This window comes from Chrysemys picta, chromosome 24 (genome assembly GCF_011386835.1).
Source record: "Chrysemys picta bellii isolate R12L10 chromosome 24, ASM1138683v2, whole genome shotgun sequence".
Taxonomy (NCBI): Eukaryota; Metazoa; Chordata; order Testudines; family Emydidae; genus Chrysemys; species Chrysemys picta.
In genome coordinates this window covers 14,300,091-14,311,221 of record NC_088814.1, presented here as the reverse complement: position 1 = coordinate 14,311,221, position 11,131 = coordinate 14,300,091, and positions in this window count along the sequence as shown.

The following is an 11,131-nucleotide window of genomic DNA, read 5'->3' as shown; positions in this document are numbered from 1 at the left end:
GACTCGCAGCGTGTTTGGATCCAGGTTTTGAGGTGGCCTGTGATGGTGAATAGGGCCGGCTGCACAAGATGGACCCAGATTCAAATTCCACAAGGTTCCAGTGTTCAGGTTTGGGCCCCTTTGTCACTTTTCTGGTCCGTTAGCGGGGTGTTTGGTATTTAATGGCTGGGTTAACCTGTGGATGATTTTTAAAAGGCAGCTGAGAACAATGGGACCATTTTGTGGCTTCCGCTGGTCATGTGTTTTCCCCTTAGTAACTCACGCCCCAGCAAAATAGCCAGCATGTCACACAAAATAGCCAGATATGCGGATTTGGTGTCTGACGTGCCTGACTCAGAGCCCCCAGGGCCTGGCCTGGATGAAGTGATCACAGGAGGAAAGCTATTTTATTCGGTTGCTAGGGGACCAAACCTGCACCCATGCAAGGAAATTCTGCGTCAGAATTCCGGTCACTTATTGCGTTCAGTCTCCATTCAGTCCTTGGCCATTCTGCTGAAGCTGCCAACGAGGGAGTCTACAAGAGCCACTTGCAAAGCCAGCTGTTTAGAAATCAGCTTCTCTTTGGTTTTCCTGCCAGTGTTCAGGATTCTGTTCTCTGAAGAGCACCAGTGGGCCAGCACTAAATGATCTGCGAGACGTGACCCACAAAGGGCCCCAAAATCAGCCTTGGTGCAAGCTGGAGCCACAGACCCCAGCCTGTCTGGCTTTTGTTTGTCAGTAGAAGCGTTGAGGGAATCTTTCCTTGCTCTGTTAGGATCCGCACGTACTTTGACCATCAGCTGTTGGCTTCAGGTTGGAGGGAGGATACAGTAGTGTGTCTCCCGAAGACCTGATGAAGCCTGTCCCATACAGTCAAGCGCAGGGGAGTCTGCCTGGCTCTGCAGAAGTTAATTCCACATGGTCTCTCTCTGAGAGGAGGTTGCTTTTTAGCTGAGCTCTAACCCAGCCTTTTGTGTGGATTTTTGCTCTTATACAAAATGGTGGCGGGCTTCCCTCAGCGGAGATGGCTACCATTTCTCCTCAGGCCTGTGGACGCAAACTGCTCCTAGTCAAGATGGCTGCCATCTCCCATTATTTCCTAATGGGACTGAAGCCAGGCTGCCTTCTGGGTTCAGTGGTTAGAAAACTGGCCAGGGAAATGCGAGGGAGACTGGGAGCAGCCTTGTGGGAGGTTTGGAAAGGATTTGGGGAGGGCAGGGTAGACTGAGGGGATGTGTGGGAAATCTGGGGCCCAGAGGGGCAGACTGTGAGGGGATGCAGGAGGTAAAGGGAGGAGCAGAGAAATGTGGGTGCGGGGCAGATGGGGGCCAGGAAGATGGGTAGGGAGAGAGAATGTAAGTGATAGGATACTGAAGAGAAATGGAGGGCAATGGGGGCAGGTGGCTGAGGGGAAGTCTGGTGGGAGGCTGGGTGGGGCTCAGAGGTGTTAGTGGCGGCAGGGGGCCCAACTGGGGAATGTTGATTTGGCCACCCTGACTATAGCTAATGAATAAATGCTTGTGCTCCGGCTATAAGATACCAAGGTCATGGGCACCTTAGAAACACTTGATCCAAGGGTAGATTTCGGTCTGATCCCTCATATAGGAAGAGAGCGCATTCATCAGATTAATACAGTGGACTTTATAGAATGGTGACGCCCAACCTCCGGAGCCGATTTTGTGACCCCCAGGGGGGGTGACTGTATTAGGAAAAAGTGTGTTGGATTATGAATAGAAAATGTGTCGCTAAGGCAGACCCCGCAATGTTAAAACTGTGAGCCAAGAACGCTGTAAGCAGAAGCCAACGATTGCCCTGCGGCAACTGCTCTGCAGCGCCCCCACTGGCTGCCCGCTGTGTTGCAGGAGAAGGAAGTGCGTAGGTTCTGGCTGTGGGACCCATCCAGGGGGAGTGGAATAGTGGCTCAGCTGGCAAAGGGGTGGAGTCAGGAAAACATCCCTATTCAGAAAAGGCGCTTACATATGTGCATAAATCACCTGGCACCTGCTTCAACACTTGCCTGAATCTCCTAGCAAGCTGAAGGTGGTAAGAGACCTTGCTTGACCCTGTTGCAAGGCGCTTGAGCCCTCTGTCAGGAGACCATCGTCTTTCTTTGATCTGAAGGAGTCACCCTGAAAGGACAGTATTTTTTTTTTTTTTGGTCATGTCCTTTCCAAATATACACAGGCCTAGATCCATAATTGCTCCTGGTACACAACCAGCACTGACATTTGACTAGCAGGCATTCCTGGCCTATTTTACATCGATAGCTTTGTGCTTTTAAAGGGCTTTTCACATTGCTCTTGAGCAAACAAAATGTTTGGTCTTTGGCGAGAAGAGTTGGTTTTGTGGTTAGGGCACTGGACTGGCAATCAGGAGGTCTGGATTCTATTCCCAGCTCTACTCCTTTGGGCAAGTTACCTCAGCTTTCCATGCCTCAGTTTCCCCATCTGTAAAAGGGCAGGAGGAAGTAGCTTCACTTCTCTACCGCACAGGGGTGCTGTGAGGCTAAGTGGCTGTTTGCAAAGCATGCTGGGATGGGTAGGTGGAAGGCGCTATATAAGTCTGAAGCGTTAATAGTATTTTGTTAGAGCATTCAGTAACTTCCTGGGCGGTGGGTTTATTAACAAGCACGTGATGCTAGTTGTTTGGCTGCAGCGGGGTTTAACTGTGTGACGCACGTAGAAGAGGAAGGAACAGCAGAGAAATAGGTCCTTAAAAAGCATAAATACAGATCGCAAAGGTTACAAAATGTCTCAACCAGGCATAGACTGTCACAGCCTCCAAAAGTCACTCTCACGATAAGGTGACTGAGCTGCTGAAGGGTTCAAATGCCAGAGGAACTGACAGCGTCTTTGCTCGGTTTCTTTTCAGTCCATCGGGTGCAGGTGAAGAGGGAGGGATGGCTCAGGAGCTTCGCAGACTGAAGGCTTCTCTGGGCCTCGGAACAGGGACGGCGTGGATGACTTCTGCACACCCCCACTCTCCCCGCATCTCCCAGGCTGCAGAGACCTGAGGTGCCATGGCCGAGGGCACATCTACCGTGGAATAAAAGACGGGCCCTGTCGCGGCTGGCCTGGGTTAGCTGACTTGGGCTGTTTGGGCTCGGGCTATGGGCTGTTTAATTGCCGTGTAGATGTTTGGGCTCGGGCTGGAGGCCAGGCTCTGGGACCCTCCCCTGATGCAAGGGCCAGAGCCCAGTCCGAGCCTGAATGTCTATACAGCGATTTTACAGCCCTGCAGCCTGAGACCCGTGAGCCCGGGTCAGCTGACCTGGGCCAGCCGTGGGTGTTTAACTGCTGTATATATAGATATACCCTGAGTGGTTAAGACTTGACTACAATCCTGAAGGTGGTGGGTTTGAATCTCACTTGATCTCACGCTGAAAGGCCGCCTCTAGTTCCCCCAGCTGCAAAATGGGTACCCGATCCACCCGGTTAGGACACTCGAAGGTAGTCAGTGCTGGCCACTCTCTTGTGTCCCTTTGGTTATGAAACAGACATGTCTTAACAGCATCATCCTGAATCATAGAATCTCAGGGTTGGAAGGGACCTCAGGAGTTCATCTAGTCCAACCCCCTGCTCAAAGCAGGACCAATCCCCAACTAAATCATCAATCCTGATGCACCTTTGGCTTTGGGGGAGCTGTGACTTTGACCCTGGAAAGAGTATTGTCTGCGCTAGCAAATCTCTCCCCACTGCACTAACGCTGGTGCATCCCCTGGTGAGAGTGAGCGCACTAGCAGGCTCAGATACAGCTACCATTGTAACAGCTAGACCCGTTTTGACCAAAAGGGGAGTTCATTTTCCATGGTTCATTCAGCTCTCAGCTGAGGCCGCCAGCAAGAAGCCATTACTAACGCATTCTAAACATTTGTGCAGTGTTGCCATGTGCTGTTCAACAGCTGCTGCGTTCTGCCCAGAAGTGGCTGCATTTCACTGGTGGATGAAGTGATCCCTGAGTACGTAGTTTAAGCCCTCTAGAAGTATGAGGAGTTGTTATATATGCAAGGCACCAAATTCATCAGAGGACTATTGTGAGGGAATATTTCTAGCTGAACGTGCTGTTCCTCAACAAACCTCCCTACCCAAAAAGTGCTGAGATGTCATAAACAGCTCAGACAAAAAGTTCAGGCTCATCCAGGGGAGTACGGACAGTCCCTGGGATCAGGATTCAGGAGGACTGGAATCAGACCATGGCCCTGTAATTACAGCTTCGACCGCTCCATACACTCCCATTCACTCTGGACACCCTTGCACTAGGGGGTGCCTGCTGTGCCCCCTGCTGCTGGCCGGATCCCGTGGGGAGTAAAGTAGCGAAGGAGGCCTCTCAGTATTTCCCACGTTCACATCCCCGTGACGTCTGCGCAGATCCAGAATGATGTGGTTCTATCAGCATGAGTGAGTTAGGCAAATCATGCCAAACAGGTGCTGATAAAACCTTTATCCCCTTCCCGTCCCCCAATTCCAACATGCTTTCTAGAAATGCCACATCGAATAGAAAAACTGTTCAAATAAACCCCACTCCCCATCTAACGCTTAAACCCATTGTTAATGCTCTGCTCCACCTGCAGAGCCAGGCCTGGAAGGGCAGGGCCGGCTCCAGGCACCAGCGAAGCAAGCAGGTGCCTAGGGCGGCCAATGAAGAGGGGGGCGGCATGTCTGGCTGTTCGGCGGCAAGTCGGCGGCGGGGCCGTCACTCCCTCTCGGAGCGAAGGACCTGCCGCCGAATTGCTGCCGTAGAATGAAGCGGCGGTAGAGCTGCTGCTGCTTGCGATCGCGGCTTTTTTTTTTTTTTTTTTTTTTTTTTGCTGCTTGGGGCGGCAAAAACGCTAGAGCCGGCCCTGTGGAAGGGAGAGGAAAGTTGAACTAATGACATTTGAGGAACTATCCCTCAAATAGCTTATCTCCACTCATCTCAGCTTTCCGAGCTGATAGAGCTGGACCTGCCTGGGCTATAGCAGTAACTGCTGGAAAATCTTCTCTTTCCAACAGTATAAAGAGCCCACTTCTAGCCCTCAAGGGTTGCGAGATATCGGAGCGTTCACACCGTGCCAGCATGTATTACACAGGCCTTGTCTGCACTAGGGTTTGGAAGGTGTTTGCTAAGCGATTAACATCTATTAGCGTAGATCAGTGGTTCTCAACCTATTTACCATTGTGGGCTACATATGCAGCTCTCTCTGTGTTATGTGGGCTGCGTCCACACAATATATACAGTGACAGGTTTCAGAGTGGTAGACTAAGGCCTTGGCTACACTCGGGAAGCGCGAGCGTAGTCGCGCCGGCAGCGCTGTATGTACTCCACCTCTCCGAGGGGAATAGCTCGCAGCGCTGCAGGCTCTGATTACACTGGCGCTTTACAGCGCTGCACTCACTGCGCTCAGGGGGGTGTTTTTTCACACCCCTGAGCGCAGCAAGTTGCAGCGCTGTACACCGCCAGTGTAGCCAAGGCCTAACACAATATATATACTACCTGCGTGGCCCTGAGGATGTCACATGGGCCATAGCTGTGTGCTGACTCGGTGGCAAGAACCACTCAACTCAACCTGTTTAACAGGTGCTAAAGCTGGAGGTCTAGGCTTTAACTTGACCAGTTTAACGCATGTTAAAGGAACGCTGGCTTGACTATCCTGGGCTGCTGTCGCACGTTGGCAAACACCATCCAAATCCCAGGGTAGACAAGCAACAATACTACTGTGAAATATCTGGACTGTGGGAGACTGGAGTTACAAATAGCTCGAGAGTCACATCTGTAGTTTTCAGAGTAGCAGCCGTGTTAGTCTGTATCCGCAAAAAGAACAGGAGTACTTGTGGCACCTTAGAGACTAACAAATTTATGCTGTTCAGAGGTATGTTGGAAATATTCTTTGAGTCGGAGACGTCAAAAGTAGGATTCTAGGTCACCGCAGAACTGTATCATATTCATGGGTCTGGAGGGACCAAAGGAGAGGCCCCGAGATAGGACAGACTCTTCTGCTGGGCTAAGAGTATAGCTGGAAAGATTAACAATATTGCTGGGTGGGTTCAGGGAACTACTGTTGTGGCTGCTTGTGGCATGTAGCAGTTTAGATAGTTTAGTGCCTTTTTCCTTTGTAGAGAGGCAAAGTTTGTCTTGTAAATGGCTTGTCTAGTTTTTGTAAAGTCTATCCATGAGGAAGTTTGTGTGGAAGGTTGGTTTCTTATGAGAGTATCCAGTTCTGAGAGTTCATTCTTAATCTGTCCCTGTTTGCTGTATAGGATGCTGATCAGGTGGTTTCGCAGTTTCTTTGAGAGTGTGTGACACAGTCTCTCAGCATAGTCTGTGTGATATGTAGATTGTAATGGATTTTTTACCTTTAGTCCTTTTGGTATGATGTCCATCTGTTTGCATTTAGAAAGGAAGATGATGTCTGTCTGTATCTGTACGAGTTTTTTCATGAGGTTGATGGATTTCCACTCCGTACGGCTAAATGCAGTGCCTTGCATAATGACAGGTTTCAGAGTAGCAGCCGTGTTAGTCTGTATCCGCAAAAAGAACAGGAGTACTTGTGGCACCTTTGTTAGTCTCTAAGGTGCCACAAGTACTCCTGTTCTTTTATCTGTAGTTTTGGATTTTCTAGTGTTCTGCAGGAGCCAGTGCAATGAACTTTTCCTGTTCTTGTCCTCCTACCCCTTGGGCTCCCCCATTGCGCCTCTGGGTTGGCTCATCTCCCCTGGAGAAACAGAAGGTGCATGGAAGAGGAGGAGTCTGAGCTTGTCTCTCTCTCCCAACAACACACTTGATTGTCCTTTTCCCCCCTCCTTCTTCTGTGTGGGGCTTTGACGCAGTTTCCTGAAACTCCTGCCTCCTTCTGCCAGGGCCTGAGCGAAGCCCCCCCCCCCCCGGGTCTCGGAGGAGGAGCAAAGAGCTGGGGAAAACGGGCAAAGACTTTGCCAACCTGGCCTGACCAGAACGTGACACAAGAGCAAGAAATGAGTCACTCCACTGGGGCAGCTGCTCTGCTCTCTGGCATTTGCATAGAAAGAAACCTCACCAGCCAAGGGGAAATTGACACCATCCCTTGGAGCTTTAGCTCAATCTGAGGTGCAAGGAGGTTATCTCGCTGGATCCATCTGTCCATCCTTGATTGTTTCTCCAAGCTTTGGGGGGGGGGGGGAAGACCTCCTACCATGTCAACACATCAGCTGCTATTTAAAACCAAACCAAAGCAACCCCTTTGCTAGGCCAGGAAAGGCTCTGGCCCCTTGTGCCCCAGGATGGGCCAGGCCAGGGGGAAGGCTGTTGGGGGCCCTGCTAAGCCCCGCTGGCCTGCTCGTTGCACAAGGACAAAGCGCTGCTGAGGGGATGATACAGACATAAATGGTTCAGCATCAGAGCCATTGTCTGCACTGGCTCCTAGCTGCAAAGGGGTTTCTTTGTCTCTGGCGCTGGACCCAGCCAGCGGTGGGGATGGGGCTAGGGGGGAACAGGAGGGATGAGGGGCTCGCTTTCTGTGTTTAGATGTTGATAGCCGGTGGATTGTTGGCTTTTATTAATCATTAAGGACGGGCGCCTGTCCCTTCAAACGGCAGCGCTGGCTCTTAAAAGGGCAAAGCCACCCGCGCCTCAGGCACCAGGGCAGGTGGGAGGCTGCTGGAGAGAAACCCACTAGATTGTCCTGTGTGTGTAGCACACATGTACATGGCACAAACCTTCACCAGCAGGAAGGCCTACACATGTCTGTGCACTATGCAATTGTGCATGAGGGTGAGTAGTGTGTGCATCATGTGCGTGTCTGTGCGATTGGTGTGTGAGAGACAGATTGGGGTGTGTGAGTGTGCGTGTGTGATCATAGGAGAGTGGTGTGTACACACATGTGTGTCTCTATGGTGTGTGTGTGTGTCTGTATGGTGTATGTTGGTGTGTGTCTGTGTGGAAGGTAACTGGGGTGTATGTCTGTGTGGTGTGTGTGTATATGTGTGTGTCAAGTGTGTGACTGTGTTTATATATGTGTGTCAGCATGAGTGGTGTGTGTCGGTATGGTGTACTTCTGTGTGTCTCTATGATGTATGTGTAGACCTGTGTGTCTACATGGTATAGGTCTATGTGATTGTTGTGTGTGTGTGGGGGGTGTTTGTAAGGGACGAAGAGATGTGTATACCCCCTCAGGCCGGGGCCGTGAAGTGACAAGTGTTAAGTCATTTCTAGTCTATGACACTCTCTCATAGCATGTTCCAGGGGCTGCCATTAAGCAGACGTATTTATGGCTGCAGCCATTTGAATCCTGGATCATGCCACCTTGTGAGTTCACTTAATCCATAAACCTTCAGCCCAGTCTTAAAACTTCAGCTGAAGCCTTTACTGTATTACTCACCACGGGGAGAAGTTTGTTCCACAGTAGCCAGCCACTTGGCTTTAACGGGGGTTTAGCCGGGGGAGTCAGGTCTGAGTCAGGGCTTTCAGCCTTGCCCCTGGCTGTTTAGTTTAGTTATAAACCTTTTTTAAAAGGTCACAGATTTTTACAAGAGTAGATTTCTGGCAAACTAAAGTGAACCCTCTGCTCAGAGCCGGTGACCATCGTCCTGGGCAGTGGTGGAGAAGGGCCCTGTCACTTTAATAAACCGTCACTCAATAAATCTCTGCGAACAGCTCCATTCTCCAATCACATTATAAGGGTCTGCGGCCCTACATAGCAAATACCAGCTCTGTACCTCTGTGGGCTGATGAAATATAGCCCAAGTAGCTTTGGGAAGCAGAGGCAAGTTCTTACTGCGATCCACCAGGCACAAGTCTTCTTTGTAGACAGCATGAAACAGCATTTTCACGCATGCCGAGTGACAAAGCGACCTTCGCTTCCTGGATGTGAAGCAATTTCTTCCTACAGTGCCCGAGACATTTACAGCGCATAAAAGCTGGTTTTGGGGATTGAGATGCCTTGGGCTGTGGAACCTTTTGCTGCTAGGACTCCAAAATAGGTCATTAGTGAAGAAAGCTGTTACCGGCCGATGGGCATTTTGGTGGCCTGTGACCGTAAGTGAAATAAGCTGCTGGACTCCCATCAGTTCGAAATGGGCAGGCATCCAATACCTCCCAGAGCCAGTAGCTCTAACTGGCAGCCTCAGCGGAGAAGCCAAGGATTTAAAGGGCCATAGAGACTGAATTCCTTTCTGATCTCTGTGGTGGTCCCTCCCCATCAGAACTGACAGTGGCAAGGTGGCTCCCAGTGGCAGGGCAGCAGAACATAGATGAGAGTGGTCAATTTATCAGCGAGCTGGGTGCCATTAAGATCGTCTGTCACTGCTGGGGAAATGAGGAAGCAGACAGGTGCGGTGACCACTCTAGCTCTGATGCACGGCCTATTGCATGCAGCCAGGGTTCGGGTTATATCCCCTGGTGCATACAGTGCCACATGCCTAGCAAAGCCGCCCTGACCTACTGCCTCTAACCACACCTCTGTTTAGTCTAAACACATCCTTTTCTGCATCGAGTGTGGAACTGAGGGGCCGCAAGGAAAGGGTGAGAGCACTTGTTTAGTTGGAAGGCTCTGAGTTCTTGCCATGTGCAACTCGATCTTTGTCTCTCGGATTCCCTGTGTGCGGCAATGGCCGTTAACGATTGTAAAAACAACGAGGAGTCCTTGTGGCACCTTAGAGACTAACAAATTTATTTGGGCATAAGCTTTCGTGGGCTACAGCCCAAATACATGTGTTAGTCTCAAAGGTGCCACAAGGACTCCTCGTTGTTTTTGCTGATACAGACTAACGCGGCTACCACTCCAAATGATTGTAAAGTGCTTTGCGTTCCACACGTGGAGCCATGACGTTTTAGAGGCTCCCAGGCACAGATTACCCCTTTCCATCCTTTCTAGTCCTTGCTCCATTGGGTTTGGGAAAGGAATGGCAGGCGAGAGGGGAATTCTAATTCAGCTGGCCAGGAAGCCCCAGTAAGAAGAGTTACCAGCAATTAAACGTACGAAAGCCTTCAAGTTCAGTGAACAAATTGAGTTGTCTGTTTGTTTTTAAAGCTTTTCTAATGTTATTCTTATGTTAACAGTGAGGGTAATTAACCGTCGGGACAGCTTTTAAGGCCGGAAGGGACTGTCTGATCGAATACTGACATCCTGTGTATCACAGGCCAGAAGATTTCACCCGTTTCCCCCTGTATTGAGCCCAGCCTCTGGGGTTTGGCTAAAGCTTCTCTTCCAGCAAAGCAGCCAGACTGACGTAAGGGTGGGGTGGATTCTTCATCACTGGAAGATTTTAAGTCCCTCTAGGACCCGGGGAGGTGGCAGGGTCCCAGAGCTCGGGGGCTGCAGCCAGAACATCTACATTGCAATGGTGTAGGTGCCTTTTTAAGAGACCTGCTACATGCGCAAACAGAAGGTCTGGGCTTGAAGCAACAATTACTGGGTAAGGCTCTCTGGCCTGTGTTAAGCAGAGCTCAGACTAGGTGATCCTCATAGTCTCTTATAGCCTTAAAAGCTATTTAACGATTGCAGGATGGGGTCATTTTTGGCTTCTGTTTGCGCCATTTCATAGGTTGCTATTTGTAGTCTCCCTGCTCCCAAGGGGGCGGTGAGGGAAGGCAATCTAGACCTGTGTAGAATGGAACCCTGGACCGGCTCTCTTCTGTGTAGACAGACCCAGAATGTCAAGACATTAGAGAGCACAGCTGCGGGCTGCCTCTCAGGAATGAGACTATTGTGTTAGCCTCTTGATCCTGTGAGTCACAACTTCATTTGGGATCATCCTCGTAGCTCTGTGTGTGTGTGTGTGTGTGTGTGTGTGTGTGTGTGTGTGTGTATTTACTACTGTGTGTGTATTCCCACTGGGTGGAATCAAAACAGCTGTCCCATGTGTCATGGCCCTATACTGTTGCTAGCACACGGAGATTCTCCTTTAGTTCAAGTGGATGGGTGCCAGTGCTTTCCAGTGCATCTACACTTGGAGCTGGGGGTGTGATTCCCACTTGAGGAGAAATACTGGCGCTAGCTCTGATGGAGCTAGCTTGCTAACAACAGAGCGTAGCCGTGGCACTGCGAGCTAGTCACCCTGAGTACACACCTAGAGTCTCGGACAGGTACGTGCTCGGTGCAGTTAGCTCCTGCTGCTAGAGTGTCTCCTGGAGCTGTGAATCCCACCCCCACTCCCAGCTCTGTGTCCACATCCCCTTTGAGCAGGATCAGAGTTGGTTC